Source organism: Bos grunniens, chromosome 29, assembly GCF_055505025.1.
Source record: "Bos grunniens cultivar Pamir isolate PY7600 chromosome 29, Bosgru_T2T1.0, whole genome shotgun sequence".
NCBI classification, from domain to species: domain Eukaryota; kingdom Metazoa; phylum Chordata; class Mammalia; order Artiodactyla; family Bovidae; genus Bos; species Bos grunniens.
The window spans coordinates 45,213,857-45,237,085 of NC_141193.1; the positions used below are offsets into that span (position 1 = coordinate 45,213,857).

The 23,229-nt window shown below is 37.9% G+C and overlaps 2 long non-coding RNA genes across 3 annotated transcripts in view; both read right to left on the minus strand.

Annotated features, from left to right (window-relative positions):
- Positions 1-1,785: 1,785 nt before the first annotated feature.
- Positions 1,786-9,833, minus strand: LOC147342579 (uncharacterized). The gene is made up of 2 exons (XR_015157406.1): positions 3,250-9,833; positions 1,786-1,985 (listed from the first exon to the last, which is right to left on the minus strand). It is a non-coding gene; the product is annotated as an uncharacterized LOC147342579 (long non-coding RNA).
- Positions 9,834-16,910: 7,077 nt separating this feature from the next.
- Positions 16,911-23,229, minus strand: part of LOC147342580 (uncharacterized) — a 105,042-nt gene continuing 98,723 nt past the window's right edge. Inside the window, exon 4 of one of the 2 annotated variants that reach the window (XR_015157408.1) lies at positions 16,911-17,283. This is a non-coding gene — a long non-coding RNA (uncharacterized LOC147342580). Of the gene's footprint in view, positions 17,284-22,343; positions 22,483-23,229 lie in introns of those variants that run through there. The other variant, XR_015157407.1, reaches the window with a different exon arrangement.

Below are 23,229 nucleotides of genomic sequence, written 5' to 3' on the forward strand. Positions count from 1 at the left end.
AGATACAAATTAGGTCTAACTGGTCTATTGTATCATTTAAAGTTTGTGTTTCCTTGTTAATTTTCTGTTTAGTTGATCTATCCATGGGTATGAGTGGGGTATTAAAGTCTCCCACTATTATTGTGTTATTATTAATTTCCCCTTTCATACTTGTTAGCATTTTAGTCTTACATATTGTGGTGCTCCTATGTTGGGTGCATATATATATATATATATATATATAATTGTTATATCTTTTTCTTGGATTGATCCTTTGATCATTATGTAGTGTCCTTCTTTGTCTCTTTTCAGGGCTTTGTTTTAAAGTCTATTTTATCTGATATGAGTATTGCTACTCCTGCTTTCTTTTGGTCTCAATTTGTATGGAATATCTTTTTCCAGCCCTTCACTTTCAGTCTGTATGTGTCCCCTGTTTTGAGGTGGGTCTCTTGTAGACAACATATATAGGGGTCTTGTTTTTGTATCCATTCAGCCAGTCATTGTCTTTTGGTTGGGGCATTCAACCCATTTACGTTTAAGGTAATTATTGATAAGTATGATCCTGTTGTGCAGAAGGCAATGGCACCCCACTCCAGTACTCTTGCCTGGAAAATCCCATGGATGGAGGAGCCTGGTGGGCTGCAGTCCATGGGGTCGCTGGGAGTCGGACACGACTGAGTGACTTCAATTTCACTTTTTGCTTTCATGCATTGGAGAATGAGATGGCAACCCACTCCTGTGTTTTTGCTTGGAGAAGCCCAGGGATGGGGGAGCCTGGTGGGGTGCCATCTATGGGCTCGCACAGAGTCGGACACAACTGAAGCAACTTAACAGCAGCAGCAGCATGATCCCATTGCCATATACTTTATTGTTTTGGGTTCAAGTTTATACACCCTTTTTGTGTTTCCTGTCCAGAGAATTTCCTTTAGCATTTGTTGGAGACCTGGTTTGGTGGTGCTGAATTCTCTCAGCTTTTGCTTGTCTGTCAAGCTTTTGATTTCTCATTCATATTTGAATGAGATCCTTGCTGGGTACAGTAATCTGGGCTGTAGGTTATTTTCTTTCATCACTTTAAGTATGTCTTGCCATTCCCTCCTGGCCTGAAGAGTTTCTATTGAAAGATCAGCTGTTATCCTTATGGGAATCCCCTTGTGTGTTATTTGTTGTTTTTCCATTGCTGCTTTTAATATTTGTTCTTTGTGTTTGGTCTTTGTTAATTTGATTAATATGTGTCTTGGGGTGTTCTGCCTTGGGTTTATCCTGTTTGGGACTCTCTGGGTTTCTTCGACTTTGGTGATTATTTCCTTCCCCATTTTAGGGAAGTTTTCAACTATTATCTCCTCAAGTATTTTCTCATGGTCTTTATTTTTGTCTTCTTCTGGGACTCCTGTGATTCGAATGTTGGGGCATTTAATATTGTCCTGGAGGTCTCTGAGATTGTCCTTTCTTTTAATTCGTTTTTCTTTTTTCCTCTCTGATTCATTTATTTCTACCAATCTATCTTCTACTTCACTAATCCTATGTTCTGCCTCTGTTATTCTACTATTTGTTGCTTCCAGAGTGTTTTTCATCTCATTTATTGTATTATTCATTATATATTGACTCTTTTTTATTTCTTCTAGGTCCTTGTTAAACCTTTCTTGCATCTTCTCAATCCTTGTCTCCAGGCTATTTATCTGTGATTCCATTTTGATTTCAAGATTTTGGATCATTTTCACTATCATTATTTGGAATTCTTTATCAGGTAGATTCCCTATCTCTTCCTGTTTTGTTTGGTTTGATGGGCATTTATCCTGTTCCTTTACTTGCTGAGTATTCCTCTGTCTCTTCATCTTGTTTATATTGCTGAGTTTGGGGTGGCCTTTCTGTATTCTGGCAGTTTGTGGAGTTCTCTTTATTGTGGCGTTTCCTCGCTGTGGGTGGGGTTGTTCGGGTGGCTTGTCAAGGTTTCTTGGTTAGGGAAGCTTGTGTCGGTGTTCTGGTGGGTGGAGCTGTATTTCTTCTCTCTGGAGTGCAATAAAGTGTCCAGTAATGAGTTATGAGATGTCAATGAGTTTGGAGTAACTTTGGGCAGCCTGTATATTGAAGCTCAGGGCTGTGTTCCTGTGTGGCTGGAGAATTTGAGTGGTATGTCTTGCTCTGGAACTTGTTGGCCCTTGGGTGGTACTTGGTTTCAGTGTAGGTATGGAGGCGTTTAATGAGCTCCTGTCAATTAATGTTCCCTGGAGTCAGGAGTTCTCTGGTGTTCTCAGGATTTGGACTTAAGCCTCCTGCTTCTGGTTTTCAGTCTTATTTTTACAGTAGTCTCAAGACTTCTCCTTCTATATAGCACCGTTGATAAAACATCTAGGTTAAAGATGAAAAGTTTCTCCACAATGAGGGACACCCAGAGAGGTTCACAGAATTACATGGAGAAGGAAAGAGGGAGGATGGAGTTAGAGGTGACCCAAATGAGATGAGGTGGAATCAAAAGAGGAGAGAGCAAGCTAGCCAGTAATCACTTCCTTGTGTGCACTCCACAGTCTGGACCGCTCAGAGCTGTTCACAGAATTATACAGAGAAGAGAAGAGGGAGGAAGGAGACAGAAGTGGCCAGGAGGATAAAAGGGGGGGATCAAAAGGAGAGAAACAGATCCAGCCAGTAATCAGTTCCCTAAGTGTTCTCCACCGTCTGGAACACACAGAGATTCACAGAGTTGGGTAGAGAAGAAAAGGGGGAGGGAGGAGACAGAGGTGACCTGGTGGAGAAAAAGGAGAGTCCAAAGGGGGAGAGAGCAGTCAAGCCAGTAATCTCGCTCCCAAGTAAAAATGGGTACTGAGGATTGGGTTCTTAAAGGTACAAAATTGATAACAAATACCAAAAAGCAAAGATTTAAAATCTAGAGTAGTGGTTGGATTTTCAAAAATACAATATTAAAGAAAAGAAGAAAAAGAAAGTCACAAAAATTATAAAATATATATATATATGAAGTTTGCTTTAAAAAATAGGATCTTTATTTTGCAAAGTAATAGTAGGTTATAAAAATGAAAATTAAAAGAGTAATAGAGGACTTAAAAATTAAAAAAAATTAAAAAAGAAAAGAATGATTGTAAAAATAGTAAAAAAAAAAAAAATATATATATATATATCTAGGATTTTCTCTGGTGTTGTTGTGGGCAGTGTGGGGTCAGTTCATTTTTGGATAGTTCCTTGGTCCGGGTTATATTTCTCAAGATCTATAGGGCCCTTCCTATTTAGTCAGTACTAACTACAGGGTTGTAATCTATTTACCTGTCACTTCCAAGGCAGTTCCCTCTGTTTCAGCTTCTTCTGTTTGCTGGTCTCTTCAGTGTCTGATTTCTGCCCTGACACAAGGGGGCGGTGGTGGACACTTTTTTAGGCTCACTTGTTCAGTCGCGCTGTGGGGAGGGAGGGACGCTGCAAACAAATAACACTGGCGTGTGCTTACAGTGTCTCAGCTACACTGGGCCTGCCCCCACTCACGGCGCATGTGCCCTCCCTGCCCACACTGCTCATGCTCTAGGTTGCTCTGCCAGGAACCGTCTGAGGCCAGCCCTGGGGTGCATGCACCTCCCAGGTCTAAGCCGCTCAGGTTCAGGCACTCAGGTAGCCCTCAGAGGCGCAGACATGGTTGGGCCTGTGTGTGTCCTTCCCAGGTCCGAGCAGCTCAGGTGATGAGGTGTTTGGTGAGTGCGGTTGCTGCAACTTATCACCTCCCCCGTCCCTGCCGCTCAGTTTTCTGGGTGTACAACCGGTGTGCCTTCTCAGGCAGATGTTGACCATCCACAGCCCCAAGAAGTCTTAGTTAGCAAAGAAGCCTGCTTTCAGTTCGGTAGAAAATGTCTCTCTGGGGCTGCGATTGCCCCCTTCCAGCTCTGGCTGCCCACCGGAAGGAGATGGTCTGCAGCCGGCTAGCTCTGTTCAGTCCTTTGTCCTGTGTGCAGGCCTGGCGGTGTCTTAGGTTAGGGCTTTTTGCGTGGTAGCTATCCCACAGTCTGGTTTGCCAGCCCAAGTTAGTTTGCTCAGACAGCGCTCGGGGCATTCAGGCCCGGTCCTCACTCTAAGCGATGCAGCCCGCGCCTCCCTGCCCAGCCCCAGCTTGCTAGTGGTGGGTGCAAGCATCTGCGCTGCTTCTACGCTGGGTGAGTTACCATTGGGCTCATAATCTGTGGGTTTTAATTATTTATTTATTTTTCCTCCCTGTTACATTGCCTCTGTGCTTCCAAGGCTTGCCACAGACTCAGCAGTGAGAGTGTTTCCTGGTGTTTGGAAACTTCTCTCTTTTTGAGACTCCTTCCTGGGACAGAGCTCCATCCCTACCTCTTTTGTCTCTTTTTTTGTCTTTTATAATTTTTCCTACCTCCTTCTGAAGACAATGGGCTACTTTTCTGGGTGCCTGATGTCCTCTGCTGGCATTCAGAAATTGTTTTGTGGAATTTACTCAGCATTTAAATGTTCTTTTGATGAATTTGTGGGGGAGAAAGTGGTCTCCCTGCCCTATTCCTCTTCCATCTTAGGACCGCCTCTTGATGTCTGCTCTTTGAGACACTTGGGAATTTGAAAAACACCTTCCAACCAACTAGAGTTCATCTCTTGGTTAATGCATTTAAATTGGGTAAAGTCTTGTGGTATTCTTAGTTAATACTTTTGGCAAAGGCAGTTTTTTTTTCGTCTACTATCAAAGATTAAACTTTATGGCAGCAGCATTCTGTTTTGCACTTAAATGCCCAAGTAAAGTTATACAGAGGATTTTTTTTTTTTTCCTTCAAAACAGAGCCTTGGAATCATTGCTTAATAGAATTCCTGGAAACTTTGCATTGTATGCATAAGAGACAATTATGCTCTCAATGGTATACATACAGCTGTTGCAACTATTACAATGCGTTTAATTATAAAGAGTCTTAACCACCTGAAATTCAACATTGTATCTAATTCATTGCAATAATTTAGGAGATGTCTATTGTTTTCAATGTTTAATTTTCTTAGAAGTAGCTTATTGAGCTAAATGATTTAAAGTTATGTAGTAATCAGAACAGTGCCAGAAACTTGGAGACTGATGAACTGATACCTTCTCTTATGGTACTAAACTTTTTTTTTTTTTTTTTTCATTTCTTTAAGATGTAGCAGGGATGTTGAGCTGCTCTAGCTAAACACAGACATACGGATCCATCAAGAACTCTGATAGACTGAGAGCCCACGTGCTAGTTGAAGTAATATAAAGCATTTAATTCTGTTCCTTACTCTCTTTATCTGTAAAATAAGGAAAATCCAGTTCCGTAAGTTAATTGTGAAGATTAAACAAGTTATACTTATAAAACACAGGGCTTGGTACATGGTAAGCATTTGAAACCTTGTTAGTTACAATTACTGCAGATGAGATGCTGTGTACCACCTGAGTAAGAGCACGCTTTCTGAAGCCAATCTGCATGGATTTGACGCCTGGTTGTGCTGCTTAGCAGGTATGCGTGCATGTGCGTGCTTAATCATGTCTGACTCTGCGACCCCATGGACTGTAACCCACCAGGCTCCTCTGTGCATGGGATTCTCCAGGCAAGAATACTGGAGTGGGTTGCCATGTCCTACTCCAGGGGATCTTTTCAACCCAGGGATAGAACCTGCATCTCTTATATCTCCTGCATTGGCAGGCAGATTCTTTACCGCAGAGACACCAGAGAAGCCCAAATTAATGAATACATTCTACAAATACATTTTATTGATCAATCCAGGTTCTCATAAACTAGATTCTAGAGCAAGCTAAAATGAGTTCAGATCTGTGGACTTTCTAGTTTTGGGGTCCTGAACTTTGGATACACATTAGAATCATCTATAGCTTAAAGAAAAAAAAAATTACTGACTTAATTGTTATCAGGTGGAGATCCAGGGAATTCGATTTTTAGAGAGCTTCACAGATGATTCTAACATGCAGCCAATATTGAGAACAACTGCCAGTCCATTTAAACCCTCTGTATTTCTTTTTAACTAACTTGACATAAATTATATCAAATAAGAGTATAGGTACCATGTTATTAGGTAAAGCATAATTTGACCACAAGAAAATAAAATAACTTTTATGAGGTCAATATCCTGTTAGCATCTTCTGAGTACAGGAATCTTTTAAAATGAACTCCCACATTTCACATTTATAAACAATTTAAAGGTCCATTTTAAGTCAGAAGGACACATATCATCTCCAAATATTCTTCATATCAATTGTTGGAAGTAGATGGTAAAACGACTTAAAGTTTGTAGCAGTAAAGTAGTTTGTGAAGTAGTTTGCCCTATCTCGCAAGTTTGAAATAGCAACTACAAAAAGTAAAATAACATCCAGAAACCCAAAACATGTTATTTCCAGTATCTTATGCCACCTCTTTTTCCTGTAAACATCCCTACATTTTGACACATAACTTGTATAAATTTTAAATATTAACATATTATATTCACATAATCAGGAATAAAATATTTTTATTATAAAATTTACTAAATAAGTATCATTTTATTTCTAGGAAAGTGAAATAAAATCATATTAGCAATTCATTTTATGAAAACATATTCAGGAATAATGGTTCAAAATATTGCAAGAGCTTTGATTCAATGTCCTAAGTGAAAGCAAATAAACGAAGAAAAAATATTTCTGTTATCCAGAAACTTTGAAGTGACTGGCATTTCATTTTCAATTCCTTAAAATTATATGTGTGTGTGTGTGTGTATGTTATGTGTGTATTCTTATCTATCTGTAGAGTTCTTAAGCAAATATTAATTGAGCAGCTGTTACATATCAGCCCCTGCACTAAGGTTACAAAGAGCAATAACCTCACATTCTGGAAGTCTACTGCTGCTAAGTCACTTCAGTTGTGTCCGACTCTGTGTGACACCATAGACAGCAGCCCACCAGGCTCCCCCATCCATGGGATTCTCCAGGCAAGAACACTGGAATGGGTTACCATTTCCTTCTCCAATGCATGAAAGTGAAAAGTGAAAGTGAAGTCGTTCAGTCGTGCCTGACCCTTAGCGACCCCATGGACTGCAGCCTACCAAGCTCCTCCGTCCATTGGATTTTCCAGGCAAGAGTACTAGAGTGGGGTGCCATTGCCTTCTCCATCTGGAAGTCTAGCTACCTTTATATTGTACATGAATATGAATTGTATTTTAATTGTTTTACTTGAAATTCTTTTCTAAACAATTTCCTATATTTATAAATGTATTTATATAGTTAAATATATTTATAAAAGTTATGTTTTATATTAATGTGTTATATATTTATATAAATTAGATGAGTTCTATATATGTTATATATATTTATTTACTATATATGTTATATTTATATAAGTTATTATATAAATGTATTTATATAAGCTATGAATACATTTATAAATATGATTTATAAATACATATCATTCTATTTAAATCATATATAATTATATAAGGAGATCCTGGGAAAAAAATCATTTTTAACAATTATGAGTTAACTCTGATCTAGCTAGAATATTCGCTCAGTCAGAATACTTAAGTAATATGTTTCCCAAGTATTGCTTTCATTTTAGACCTTAATATGTTGTACTGTTTCCCACAGTTCTTGGCAATATTCTTATTTAATTCTTGGGGGTGCTGGGTCTTCATTGCTGCACGCAGGTTTCCTCTAGTTGGGGGAGCAGGGGCTACTCTCCTTCCTCCCTGTGCACAGGTTTCTCCTCATAGTGTTTCCCTTGTTGCAGAGCACGGGCTCTAGGCACACAGGGTTTGGTAGTTGCAGCACGCAGGCTCCGTAGTTGAGGTTCACGGGCTCTGGAGTGCAGGCTCAGCAGTTGTGGCTCACGGGCTTAGTTGCCGCACAGCATGTAGAAGCCTCCCAGACCAGGGACTGAACCTGAGTCCCCTGCACTGGCAGGGGATTTTCATCCACTGGGCCACCAGGGAAGTCCTCTTAGTAATATCCCAAGTATAGAAAAGCCAAGGGAGTCTTCTCCTGTCTTCTTTCTTGTCACATGTGCCACCATAAAATGTTCATCAAAAAATGAAGAAAAGAAGAAACGGGAGGAGGAGGAGGGGAAAGAGCAGGAAAAAGAATGAAAGAAGAAGGAAAGGAAAAAAAAAATTAAGATAAAGAGAAATAAAAGAAGAAAGGAAGAGGGGGAGGAAGGAGAACTAAAAGAGAAAGAAAATAGCTCAGAGTAGAATTTTACAAAAAAAAAAAAAAAGTCAGATCCCAAGACTAATCTAAAATAAATCACCCAGCTTATGAAGAAGTTATCCTCAGATGAGGGTTAAAATCTATGTCAGCATTCCAAAATTAAGACTCAGAGTCTCAGCTCAAGACCTCTCTTCTGATTTCTTGATGTTCCAGAGACTCACGTCTGGTTTCCATGGTGACCACTTTCATGAGTCTTTTAAACAATAAGAAAAATCTATCTTATCATTTATTATCAGAATCTTAGGAGGAATTTTTCTTGCCTTCCTGGCGTCTGAAGGAAGGTTGTCTTTGACTTAAATGCCCTTAACTTAGGTCATAAATTATCATCTCAATAAAAAAGTGTGAGAGAAGTAAAGAGGTATGGAGCTCGACAAGGTAGTATTTTAGATAAATACGTGATAGCTAGATGGAGTAAAATAGTCTTGTGTTTGTTTTTCTGATGAAATGCACATAAGCTTAGATTTCCTTTTTCCATGGAAACATAGGAACTATAACCAGTAAAGAGTCAATGAGGAAACAGAACTGTTTTGAGGAAATAAGCTGTGCTTTAGGGGGATAAAGTTAATAACCTATAACCAACTTTTTAGATTTTTTTTAATTTAAAACATTCTGAAGATGGCTCTCCTACATCAAATAATACTCAAAATACAATTAAGAAAGTTTCTTAGATACCTTGGCATTCTCTCCTATAAACATGTCCTATCTAAACTTAAGCCCTTAATTTTTTGGATCCACAATTGTTGGATCCAGTTCTTTTTTATTTGATAATTCTATGTATTTTATTATAAAGAATCAATTACCAACTGAAAGCAGGTAAACAATACATTGAATCTAGATATGAGTAATAGGAAAAACTAAAGACTTTTCTAGTGTAACCTTGATATCTCTACCTCATTCACATGACTTGACTACTTTGCTACTCTCAAGTACTTAGCAGATCTCCTATTTTGTTCCCAAAGTTCCACAAATTTTTATAATCACATAATTACACAATATAGGTATTAACTGCTTACTGTTTGGATCATCTGACATTATTTATAAGAACATATTGCCAATTTTATTTCTATGAATGCTCATTTTCTTCTCACTGTTATGTCACCATCTTTGTTTAGGATTTTGCTTAGGTTAGGACTGGCACATTTTAGCATCTAAACAAGTCTTTACTGAATGAATGCATGCACTGATTTTTTCATTTTCTTTGATAAAGCACAAATTCATGAAAAAACTGAAATTAATACCTATTAAGACTATGGTTTAAAAGTCAGATCTTATAAAATCTGTAGATACATGAAATAAAATTTGGTCACAGTGCTGTTTCAGTGAATGGACTTATACCCAATATGTGATACATTTTGAATTGTTTAACAGACCTGTAACGTTAGGGTTTCTACAGTTTACTTTATGCTGCAATAAGCCCAGTACTGCAGTTTATGCTGCAGTAAGCCCAGATGTGAAAGCCTACCCATCTACACGTAAAGACTTATTCCCATGTTTTATACGCGCGTGTGTGTGTGTCCCTTAATGGGGCTTCCCAGGTGGCTCAGTGGTAAAAAAAAAAAATCTGCCTACCCCTGCAGGAGACACAGTAGACATGGGTTTGATCTCTGGGTTGGGAATATTCCCTAGAGAAGGGAATGGCAACCCATTTTAGTATTTTTGCCTGGGAAATCCCATAAACAGAGGAGTCTGGTGGGCTACAGTGACATGGGGTTGCAAAAAGGTTGGACATGACTGAACAACTGAGCATGCACACATAACCCATAATACAGTATTTGATAAAAGGACTGACATAATTTTTAAACTTTCCATTGCTACTGATTATATCATGTCCTTTATCATTAAATAATATTTAAAAACAGAATTATAGGATCTTCAGGTTTTAAGACATTTTTTACAGTTACCAGAAAAAAAAAAAACAGAGAAAGCTGAGCTAAATTTCAATTTCAGATTAATGAGTCATTTTTATAATCTAAGTATGTCCCAAACACTTCAGGGTACATACTTACACTATATATTTTTTTTTTCTGAAATTCAAGTTTAACTGGGTGTCCTATATTTTTACTTAATAAACCTGGCAATTTTAATCTGTATAGTCAAACCACCTTTTGTTCTGGGAACCTCACAGTCTAGAAGGCAACATAACAGTGACAACACGGTGAGACGAGTGCCAGGAGAGAGCGAAGTAAAGCTGCCGCCCGTGGGCAGACTACAGACACGCTGAAAGCATCCAGGAGAAACAGATTTAAGATCTTGTGATGTCAGAAAGCTGTGGTCACACGTAATTACTTATACTAAAATTTAAATACATAAAACTGGAAAGCAAAAGCAGTATCACAGGGGAGGGTCATACCAAAATCCTTTCAGGAATTTTGAAACGACCCTTTCTCTTTTTTAAGGTGCCTCACAGACCTGCAGTTCATTATATCAAAGTTGATATCAAAGAGGCATCATCAAAGAGCAGCACCCAGACTAATACAACATAGCCATTGATAAGCTTTTTAAAATGCATGAAAGCATCAGTTATGAAGCCTGTGGCACTTTCTATAAAAATTTGGAAATAATTTTGATGAAAGGTCCTTTAATAATATCTGAGAACAGCAACCAGGCTTTCCTCCTCTCACTGTTCCTAACATAGCACATTGCCTTACACTGAACAATCAAAAAAATATTTTTAGGATAAATGAATGAATGCCTCCTGCAGTTATTCTGTATATCCTCTCTGCTTTGTCTATTTCTTGGTCCCTTTTTCACATTAACTGGGATTCTCAGCCAGGAAGCAAACTCACAGAGACTATGGAAAATGGCTGTATTGTAGAATTTCCCTCAAGGAGTACTTACAACTAGAATCTCTGTCTACAATCACCAAAGAGGGTGGGAAAGTTGCCCTGGGTATGAGTGTGCTTCACCATCGGGAGGAAGCAGTCTGATACATACACAGAGGTATATGCAGAGAGGTGCTGAAGTGCCTGATGACCCTTGAAGTCAGGTAGACAGAGGCAGCTAGTTCCAGGTGATTTGCTGGGGCTCCAAGAGAAGGAAAGATCCTGTATGCCTCCAGTGGAAATTCAGGCTAAGGTCATACAGTTTTCATTTTAAGATAGGTGTGCTGGGTTTCATTAGATTCAACCCTAGGAAGATACTTCAATGTGGATACCATATGGCTAATATGACATAAAGGTAGAGGGAAAGAGTGTCATTCAGGGGTATTAGATGCAGATTTATTCCAGGAAGAATTAAGAGTCCCCTAAACAATCAAATGATTAAGGAACATACTCATATAAAACACAAAACAAAACTTTAAATATCTGCTAAAACAGTACAAAAAGTCCTACATAATTCTTATTTATCCCCGTGATGTCTGCCTCAATATTTATTTTAAATAGCAAGTATAAAATATAAAATCATTTTATACCACAAGGCTACAGCAATCAAAACAGTGTGGTATTGGTACAAAACCAGACATATAGATCAAAGGAACAGAAGAGAAAGCCCAGAGACAAAAACACACACCTGCAGTCAAATAGTCTTCAACAAAGGAGGCAAGAATATACAATAGAGAAAAGATAATCTCTTCAGCAAGTGATGTTGGAAAAGCTGGACAGCTGCATGTAAGTCAATGAATTTAGAACACTCTCTCACACCATACACAAAAATCAACTCAAAATGGCTTAAAGACTTAGATGTAAGATACAACACCATAAAACTGCTGCTGCTGCTGCTGCTGCTGCTAAGCTGCTTCAGTCGTGTCTGACTCTTTGTGACCCCATGGACTGCAGCCTACCAGGCTTCTCTGTCCATGGGATTCTCCAGGCAAGACACTGGAGTGGGTTACCATTTCCTTCTGCAATGCATGAAAGTGGAAAGTGAAAGTGAAGTCGCCCAGTTGTGTCTGACTCTTAGCGACCCCATGGACTGCAGCCTACCAGGGTCCTCCATCCATGGGATTTTCTGGGCAACAGTACTGGAGTGGGGTGCCATAAAACTGCTAGAAGACAACATAGGCAAAACACTCTTTGACACAAATTGTAGCAATATTTTCTTAAGTCAGTCTCTCAAGAAGAAAGAAAGAAAAGAAAAACTAAACAAATGGAACCTAATCAAACTTACACGCTTCTGTACAGCAAACAAAACCATAAACAAAAAGACAACTTATGAACTGGGAGAAAATATTTGCAATGTGGCTGATAGGGTTAAATTTCCAAAATACACAAACAGCTCATACAACTCAATATCAACAACAACAAAAAAACATTTAAGAAATGAGCAGAAGACTTAAATAGACATTTCTTGAGAGAAGACATACAGATGGCTAACAGGCACATGAAAAGATACTGAACATTATTAATTACTAGAGAAACGCAAATCAAACTGCATGAGGTACCACCTCACATGGGTCAGAAGGGCTATCATCAAAAAGTTTGCAAAAAATAAATTATGGAGAGGGTGTGGAGCTAAGGGAACCCCCCTACACTGTTGGTAGGAATATAAATTGTTGCATCCACTATGGAAAACAGTATGGAGCTTCCTTAAAAAAAAAAACAAAAATAGAGTTACCATATGATCCAGCAATCCTACTCCTGGGCATACATCTGGAAAAAATGAAAACTGTAAATTGAAAAGATACATGTAACCCAATGTTCATAGCAGCACTGTTTATCATGGAAACAACCAAAATGCCCATCGACAGACAATTATTTTAAGAAATGTGGATAAAGAATACAATTTTATCATTCATTTCTTTATCATTGCAAATAAACTTTTTCCAAAGTGACATTTCTTTATTCATTAATAATGATGCAATAAGTATTATAGTAGGAATACACTGAGTGCAAGGAAGAGATAAAAGAATTAATAATGTAAGATTAAACACATAAGGCCTGCTATATCATGATAAGCTTAATTCTCAGTTTTGACATTCCTTTACTTCTCTGAGATCAATAAAATTCCTTTAAATAATGCTGTAAAAAAAAAAAAAAAGAAATGTGGAATACATAAATACAATGGAACATTATTCATAAAAGAATGAAATATTGCTGTTTGTAGCAACAGGGATGGACCTAAAGAATACCATACTAAGTGAAGTAAGTCAAAGGTAAATGTTATATGATATCATTTCTATGTGGATCTAAAAAATAGTACAAATGAATTTATTTATAGAGTAGAAAGAAACTCACAGACACAGAAGGCAAATTTCTGGTTATCAAATGGAAGGGCAGGGGAGGGATTAATTAGGAGTATGGGACTAACAGATGCATACTGCTGCTGCTGCTGCTGCTAAGTCACTTCAGTCGTGTCGGACTCTGTGTGACCCCATAGACAGCAGCCTACCAGGCTCCTCTGTCCCTGGGATCCTCCAGGCAAGAGTACTGGAGTGGGTTGCCATTGCCTTCTCTGAGATGCACACTACCATATATAAAATAAATGAGAAAACCAAGGACTTCCTATTTACTGTATAGCACAAGCTGGAATTGGATTGCCGGGAGAAATATCAATAACCTCAGATATGCAGATGGCACCACCCTTATGGCAGAAAGTGAAGTTCTTTAGTTCTTACTAAAGAGCCTCTTGATGAAAGTGAAGTAAGAGAGTGAAAAAGTTGGCTTAAAGCTCAACATTCAGAAAACTAAGATCATGGCATCTGGCCCCATCACTTCATGGGAAATAGATGGGGAAACAGTGGAAACAGGGGCTGACTTTATTTATTTATTTATTTTTGGCTCCAAAATCACTGCATATGGTGACTGCAGCCATGAAATTAAAAGACGCTTACTCCTTAGAAGGAAAGTTATGACCAACCTAGACAACGTATTCAAAAGTAGAGACATTATTTTGCCAACAAAGGTCCATCTAGTCAAGGCTATGGTTTTTCCAGTGGTCATGTATGGATGTGAGAGTTGGACTATAAAGAAAGCTAAGCGCCAAAGAATTGATGCTTTTGAACTGTGGTGTTGGAGAAGACTCTTGAGAGGCCCTTGGATTGCAAGGGGATCCGACTAGTCCATCCTAAAGGAGATCAGTCCTGGGCGTTCATTGGAAGGACTGATGTTGATGCTGAAACTCCAATACTTTGGCCACCTGATGCAAAGAGCTGACTCATTTGAAAAGACCCTGATGCTGGGAAAAACTGAAGGCTGGAGGAGAAGGGGACGACAGAGGATGAGATGGTTGGATGGGATCACCAAGTCAATGGACGTGAGTTTGAGTAAACTTCGGGAGTTGGTGATGGACAGGGAGACCTGGCGTGCTACAGTCCTTGGGGTCACAAAGAGTCAGACACGACTGAGCAACTGAACTGAACTGAACTGATATAGCACAGGGAACTATATTCAGTAGGTTGTAATAGTCTATAATGGAAACAACTGAAAAAGTATACATAAATACATACTTGTATATATAAATATTTATGTATATATATGTATATTTACTATATACCTGAAACTAGGACAATATTGTAAATCAACTATATTTCAATAAGTAAATAAAATATAAAATTTATTTTCTTTTTATTTTTATGTGAAATGGGGATATTTCATTATATTTTCTTTATGTACTTTGTTTTGTACTAATTGGTTTTGGTAAATTAACTTTCAGCTTAATACATTCTCTTATCCTTTGTAAGAACCTTTTTAGACAGCATTAGAGTTTAATGTGCTCAGTCATGCCCGCCAGGCTCCTCCGTCTAAGGGATTTTTCCAGGCAAGAATACTGCAGTGGGTTACCATTTCCTCTTCCACGGGATATTCCCAACCCAGGGATAGAATCCTTGTGAGTACCTTTATTTGACTTTAAAAATTTCTGAAAAAGTGATTAGTTTTTATAGCAAACAATTATATGAAGTACAAAGAATAAGAATTTTATATACTTCCTAATGTGCATAATTTTTTTCTATTCTTTGTCCAGTTGCATTGTTCAATACTCACAAATGATACTACATAATAGTGGCAGTAAAGTGAAGTCACTCAGTCGTGTCTGACTCTTTGTGACCCCATGGACTGTAGCCTACCAGGCCCCTCCGTCCATGGAATTTTTCAGGCAAGAATACTGGAGTGGGTTGCCATTTCCTTCTCCAGGGGATCTTCCCAACCGAGGGATCAAACCTGGGTCTCCCACATTGCGGGCAGATGCTTAACCATCTGAGCCACCTGGTTTTAGTAAGAATACTTTTCTGATACACATGACACATCTCTATCTATTGCTACTTTGTCAGAAACAGATGCTTAACTCTGATCCTTTTTTGTAACATGTTTGGAGATTTGTCATTTGTCAAATAATCTTGATAAAATTATGAATAGATTACCTAATAATAAAATATTCTTTCATTCTGGACTAGGTTTCATTTGATGATAGTTTATCATGCTTTAATTATTCTATTAGGTTCTATTTATTAATTGTTTATTTAAAATTTTTGCATCAATACTATATTGTATTTGAGCAAACACTTTATTATATTATCAACTGTAGAATCACTTTTTCTGTTGTGATAAATATATATAACATAAAATGCATTATTTTAACCACTTTAAAGTTAATTGGCATTAAGTATTAGATGAGCATTTTAGTCCCACAATTCATAATTTTGATGTAATCCTCAAAGTTATCTACTGCTAATTTTAAAAATAATTATGTGGAGGTTTTTCTTCTTCCTTTTTTTGTTTTCTTCTATTCATCTTAACTTTGTTCTTTCATTAAAACAATCTCATGAACCATTCCTAAGTTCTCATAGTTGTATTTTGAAGTAACCAGAAGGGTGGAAAGAATGTCACAAATATAGCATGTGTCCTACACCTTGTATTTCATCCCTCTTCATATCTCTTTCATGTTTATTTTCTTATTTGAATCTCAAAACAGTCCCTATGCAGGTAGGATGCCTGTTGTAAACACTGGTTCATTTTTGTAAATGTGATATAACAATTGCAATGCATATGGTCATATTTGAACTATGTGCAATTAAAACAAACCTTAACTGTTGGTTTAAAATTAAAAAAAAAAAAAACTGAATTCATCTACTTAACTTGAAGACAAGCACAGCACAGCCAAAAAAGTGTAGTGCTAACATGGACGTTGCTATGTTCTCCTTTATATTCACTAGAAAAAGGACTCAACATGTAATCACACGTGGTCTTTGGTTGAAAGCTCTTTGGAAAGAATAAGATATGTAGAATCCTTACATTATGTTCCTGCATAGCATTTTAGTTTTCATCCCTGACTTTTTAAATTAAAAACTTTTTTTAAGTTAAAAACTATCTGATGCCCTACATAGGTTTATCCAAAAAAAAAAAAAATGTAAATGGAAGCAAATAATTTAAATCACATTTAGCAATTTGGTGATTAATACTGAAGCCAAGTAAAATAATTACTGACTCATTTCTATTCATCCTTCAGGTCTCAGCTTAAAGAATCACTTCAACAGGGAAACCATTCATAACTCTTCCAACCAAGTCAGGCACCCCTATTATATACTCTGTACACTCTATTCATTACTTTTAAATCCCTTTTTACAAAGAAACTAAATAAGCTTTTGTTTTGTAATCTATTTATGTGTGTTTCTCCTGCTAGAGTAAACTCCATGAGGACAAATAGTGTGACTCTGGTTAATACATTGTGATATATATTATTATATAGTTGCATTATTAGTTGTATATATTATTAGTATATCATCATTATTCTAGATCTAGTACAGAAATTAAATAAATCAAGTATCCACAGTCCATAAGCTCCCAGCCCAAGGCAGTGGCAAGACAAGTTACATAGATACAGCTTTTATTGTGCAGTTTTCACAATCAGGGATGCAGAAGACATTCCTGTGTAGTAGATTTGAAGTCACTCAATAAGCATTCATTACACAAATTCTGAACAACACTACCATCTCGGTTCTATGAGAAAGGCAGAAGCATTCAAATGGTATAGAGATACAAGTCAATCTTAGAGAAATGGTATAGACAGCCAGTGAATACAACAGAGTGATATGATATTTTTCAAAAAATACTTTTACCTTCTGAAGGAGCAGCAAAATGTGACTTGGAAAGGACAGAGTGATAAGGGGATGTGTACAAGGGAAGAAATAAAAAATTCTTTGAAGCAGAAGGAAAAAATGTTGCTTGGCTGGCTCAGTTTCCCTAGTAGGAAAAATGAGAAATGGAATTAGTCAGCTTTGCTCCTTCAACAATGCATGTGATTTTTAAAAAGAATGGAGAAGGAGCTCTAGAGAATTTAAATAAAAACAGAAAAAACTGATTTTATTATATTTCCATGATATATATCACATACAACACAAACATACCTAAACTGCCTTAAAGTCTGGGGAATGGGCATGTTATATAATCTTCAAGGGTTCCTTTGCTTCTCAGAACCATAAATGATTATGAAAGTTTGCAGGCTTCATCTAGCTTTACCAGGATCAATCAACTACAACTATAGGCGTAGTTCCTGGAAGCAAGGTGTTTTTTTTTTTTTAAAATAATCTAAAAGGTAACCCTGAGGAGCAGCGGTAGGCACCACAGATGACAAGGGATGTGTAATAAGGGCTTATTAGCCTCATGCTTTAAAATCTAATAATAGGTGATTCTTTGTAGTGTTTTCCACAAGTATGCTTGTCAGGCTAGCTAAAACAGAAAACAGACCTTTAAACAGCTCAAACCACAATAACTAAGTAAGTGTCCATAAAATTAAACACACAAATATATGATACAAAACTACTATATACATGACTCCATGCTGACCAGTCAGTTTGTGAGTTAGAGAGAGAAAGTTGTTGGCAGAGACATTACTTTGCCAACATAGGTCTGTATAGTCAAAGCTATAGTTTCCAGTAGTCATCTACAGATGTGAGAATTGTACCATAAAGGCTAAGCACTGAAGAATTGATGCCTTTGAATTGTGGTGCTGGAGAAGGCTCTTGAGAGTCCCTTGGGCTGCAAGAAGATCAAATCAGTTAATCCTAAAGGAAATCAACCCTGAATATTCATTGGAAGGACTGATGCTGAAGCTCCAATACTTTGGCCACCTGATGCGAAGAACTGACTCATTGGAAAAGACCCTGATGCTAGGAAAGATTGAAGGCGGGAGGAAAAGGGGATGACAGAAGACGAGATGGCTGGATGGCATCACCGACTCAACAGAGATGAGTTTGAGCAAACTCTAGGAGATGGTGAAGGACAGGGAAGCCCGGTGGTCTGGAGTCTGTGGGGTCACAAAGAATCAGACACAACTGAGTGACTGAACAACAACAGCAAACGTTGGTATAGAGTGGAAAATTAAAAAGGAAAAGAAAAAGAGAACAACAACAACAACAAAACCCTTCTGCCTTCTAGATGCTCCTAATCTAAGGCACAGGAAAACCTTTCCTATATCTCAAGAATTCCTGTCTCACAGTGACTTTTGCAAAACCAAGGAATTATCATTGAGAATAGTAACAAGGGAGAAAATGCACTGAGAAAATTTTTCTCTAAACACTGAGAAAAATTTTGGTTCATTGTACTATGTAGAAATGTTACAGTGTTAGTGTCATATCTTACTAGCATCATACTTTATACCCTATGAGATTTGAACTATAAGATTTCCTATCTAACAATGTCATTGCTCTGAAAATGACCAAGCATCCATAGGCAAGTTAACAGATAAGTCCTTAAACTTCAAAAGACTTGTTGGTTGCTTATGTTAGCTGTGACAGCAAGACATTTGGGGATTGATTTCTTTTCTGCTGGAAATGGTGTCTTTTCTGCTACACATTAATTTAGGACCCAAGTTACTTTCTAATTGTGCCACTTACTTTCAATATACAGTCCCCAAATGTCTATGGGGTTGAAAGGGGGAAGGTGAGGGTTTTGTGATCAGATCTGAATGTGTTCTCAATTCTATCTTCATTTTTTTCACCAGAATTAAGTCAAATGGACCGACTTAATTATAAGGGAATTTGGAGTTTCCTCCTTTATACCCAGGGGGAAAATGAAATGAATGGTTGAACATCTGGCAGAGAATCTCTATCTAACCCATAAGAAAAGAGAAGGATCTGAGTGTGCATGCATGCTCGGTCACTAAGTCATGTCAGACTCTTTGCGACCCTATGGACTGTAGCCTGCCAGGCTCCTCTGTCCATGGGATTTCCCAGGCAAAAATACCGGAGTGTGTTACCATTTCCTTCTCCAGGGGATCTTCCCCACCCAAGGACTGAACCTGCATTTCCTGCATTGTCAGGCAAGTTCTTTACCACTGAGCCACTAGGGAAGCCCAAAGGATCTGAGAGGCAATAACAAAACATAGAAACAAGGTATACCGCTTACATTCTTTCCTTTGTCTATGATTTTTTTGTTGTTGTTGTTAATTCTGTCTTGATCCCATCTTGAGGCCCCGATGAAAGGCCAGTCAGTTTCCTTTCAATGGACCATTAAGTTCACACTCCGAACCAGCTCCCATCAGGTTCTCACGCTCTGGGCCACTGTTTGATGTTATTGTTGTCGCTAAGTCGTCTTTGGTTCTTTGCGACCCCATGGACTGCAGCCCACCAGGCTCCTCTGTCTGTGGGATTTCTCAGGCAAGAATCCTGGAGTGGGTTGCATTTCCTTCTCCAGAGAATCTTCCTGACCCAGGGACTGAACCCGAGTCCCCTGCACTGCAGATGGGCTCTTTACCGCTGAGCCACCGGGAAGCCCCGGGTCACTGTGTACCTGCCCTAATTGTCCCAAGACGAGATATCAGACAACCAGGGGCAGCGCCTATGTCTGAAAGTTAGCTGAAATTATTCAAAGTAGCTAATCCTAAACTTGCTTACCCATGGAAACCACAGCAAAGACACCAAGCACAGCTCCCTGCTCTCCTGCCTTCCCCTGGGCGACACTGGCTGTCCTACTGTGTTCCCCCCAGGGGACTGTGAGTGACGGAATTATAAACCACATTCTGGTTTCCCTCTCTTGATCGGTGGCTAACCGCGTTATACCTCACCCACAGTAATGTGGTTACAACACTGTTAAAAGGATATATAAATGTTTGATCCATTTTCAACAAAAGCATATTCTGTTTCAGAGCCTAATCAGCTGATACCTCTCAGAGCATCATATTATCAATATCGAGCTAATAGTCTGGATCCAAACTGACAAAGGAAACAAAAACATTCTCATCTGTTAGCCAAGGGAGAGAGCGGGAAACAGTGAACCAGTTGAACGTCTCCATCCAAGCCAGCCCTTAAATGAAAATAAATGCAATGTCATCAGCCTACAGGAGGATTGCACTCAACTCTGGAAAAGAGAGAGGAAAATATGTTTTTAACTGACGAGAACATGTATGTTTTGTTTGTCTGAAAAATACACCAAGAAGACTTCCCTGAAATTTGTTGTAAGCTATTCCCTCTAAAATGTGTGAGTATAAGTGTGTCAAAATAAGAAAATCTATGACAGAGAATGAGGTGGTTGGATGGCATCACCGACTCGACGGACATGAGTTTCAACAAGCTGCAGAAGTTGGTGATAAACAGGGAAGCCTGGCACGCTGCAGTCTATGAGGTCGCAAAGAGTTGGACATGACTGAGCGACTGAACTGAACTGAACTGCATACAAATTAAATGAAATAATAGTTTTGCAGTTTATAAAACTAGCTGAAGGTTGGGTGCCGGTTCATTGAATGAGTTCATTTGTGTCTTATTTCAATGCACTCTTTTCTGAGGTTTATTTTTGAAGTGACTTAAGATGAGGGAATAAAAAGGGACAGGATGTGTTTCTATCCCAGAATTTGCCATTAACCTATTCTGTAGCAGTTGTGTTTCTAAGGCATCTGTATGAACCCAGGGAGGTTTCAGGTTTGATATAATAACACTATGAATTACTGTGAAATATACTTATTATTGTGTAATTAACCTAGTTCTAAAGAAGGTTCTCTGGTGGGAAAGTACTACCAAAACAATTTATAATTTTGATTTGTGTCCTACTCGTAGCCTGGAGCATTAGGTAGTGTGTACTGACTCACTCTACTAGATAAGCCATACATGATTTGTCTAGGACCATTTTGTTAAATATTATTTAGCTAGTTCTAATTTATGAAAATGCCTTATCAATTTCCCTAGAAAAAGGACAAAAGAAAGGACCTGTAGGTTAGTGTGCAGCTGGACATCAAGGAGCTGACCTGACATTGAATTCTAGAAACTAGACTTAAACAAATCTTGCAAGCTTGATCTGATCACTTAAAATCTCTGAGCATCTCTTTCATGCCTTTAAAGTATTAACAATGATATGTTTCTTCTCTAGGAGTGTCAGAGTGTAAAGAGTTAATGTATATAAAATATTTCTTATAAAGCCTTCTAGATAGGAGGTCTAAATAGCTGGAATAATTGGGATGAAATTCATCCAGACTCCAAATCTTTATATCTTAATGTCAATTTAAGTCAAAAAGGACAGATTTGTCTGTGCCAGTCTATTAATGCCTAGACCCAAACATACCATACCATCTCAGATACAATGCAGGACATGTTTCTGGATACTTTTAATACTTGAGTGCTTGCCTAAGTTTTTGGCTTGGAAACAACTGTTTTTAGTTTAACAAGATAAAAAATAACAATGTCACCATTTACTGAGGGTATAGTAAGCGTCTAGTCCCATGAAGAGCCTTTTGCTTTAATCTTCAAAACAATCCCATAGATATGCATTAGTAAATTCTTCCTCCCTCCCCAACTCCTTGTCCTTCTCTCTGCTTTCTTCCATCCTTCCTTCTGTCCTTACACCCTGCCCCATTGGTATCTGCCATGTAGTGCTTACACAGAAAAGGTCATCCGGCCCTTGTGCATGAGTTAGAACTCGATCAGAGTTTAGCTGCCTAATTTAATAATCCATGCCTGCTAAAGCATTTGGTTGTCAATTGTTCCTTTAAAAAGTGAACACGTTAGGATAGTAAATAGTAAATTTTACCATTTAAGACACTTTTGGAGGAAAACTATGTATTTTCCATGAAATTGTTGCCTAGGAAACAGTGATTTCATCTTATTTTTGGCATAAAACTGTAGGTGTCTAAAAGCTCTGAATCAATCTGCACACAGCACGAATGCTGATATTTATGAAGCCAGCAAGACAATAAGGGCGTTTCTACCTTGCGGTCTCCAAAGAAGAAATTTTGTGTAAGAATCTTTTGAGTGATCAGCTGGATGAGAACATCCCTTCAAGTTACCAGGAGAAGGTAAGAAGGACTGAAGTAGCTATTTCTTTAAAGAAGATATAAAAATTGCCATTAAATTTATTAAAGGTACCAAGAGGAGCTGGGGTGAAGGCAGTCACAGAGACAGCACGAGAGTCAGGATTCAGTCTGTGGTTGCAACTGAGTGCTGGACCCCCAGTAGGCTGAAAGACATTAAAAATATTTTTTAATGCTCAACATCACTAATCATCAGAGAAATGCAAATCAAAACCATAATGAAATATCACCTAATGCCAGTTTGGTTAGCCACTACAAAAAAAAAAAAAAAAACACAGCATAAAATAACAAATGCTGGTAAAGATGTGGAGAATTCAGAATCCTTGTGCACTATTGATGAGAGTGTAAAGTGGTGCAGATGGTCTAGAAACCACTATATAGAGTTCTTTAAAAATTAAAAATAACCATATAATTCAGCAATCCCACTTCTGGGCATTTATCCAGAAGAATAAAAATAAAATTCTCAAAGAGATATTTGCATATCCATGTTTGTTGCAGCATTATTTAAAATAGCCAACACATGGAAACAGCCTAAGTGTCTATCAATGGATGAATGGATAAAGAAAATATGATGTAATAAATATATATAGATACACATACACACATATATATGAACACACACATACACAATGGAATACTATTCAGCTTTCAAAAAGGAAATCCTGTCATATACACAACACAGATGAACCTTAAGGACATTATGGTGAGTTACATAATCCCATGGCTAAAAAACAAAAATTTCATGATTCAATTATATGAGATACTTAAATTAGTCATCGATCAATGCAAAGAAATAGAGGAAAACAACAGAATGGGAAAGACTAGAGATCTCTTCAAGAAAATTAGAGATACCAAGGGAACATTTCATGCAAAGATGGGCTCGATAAAGAACA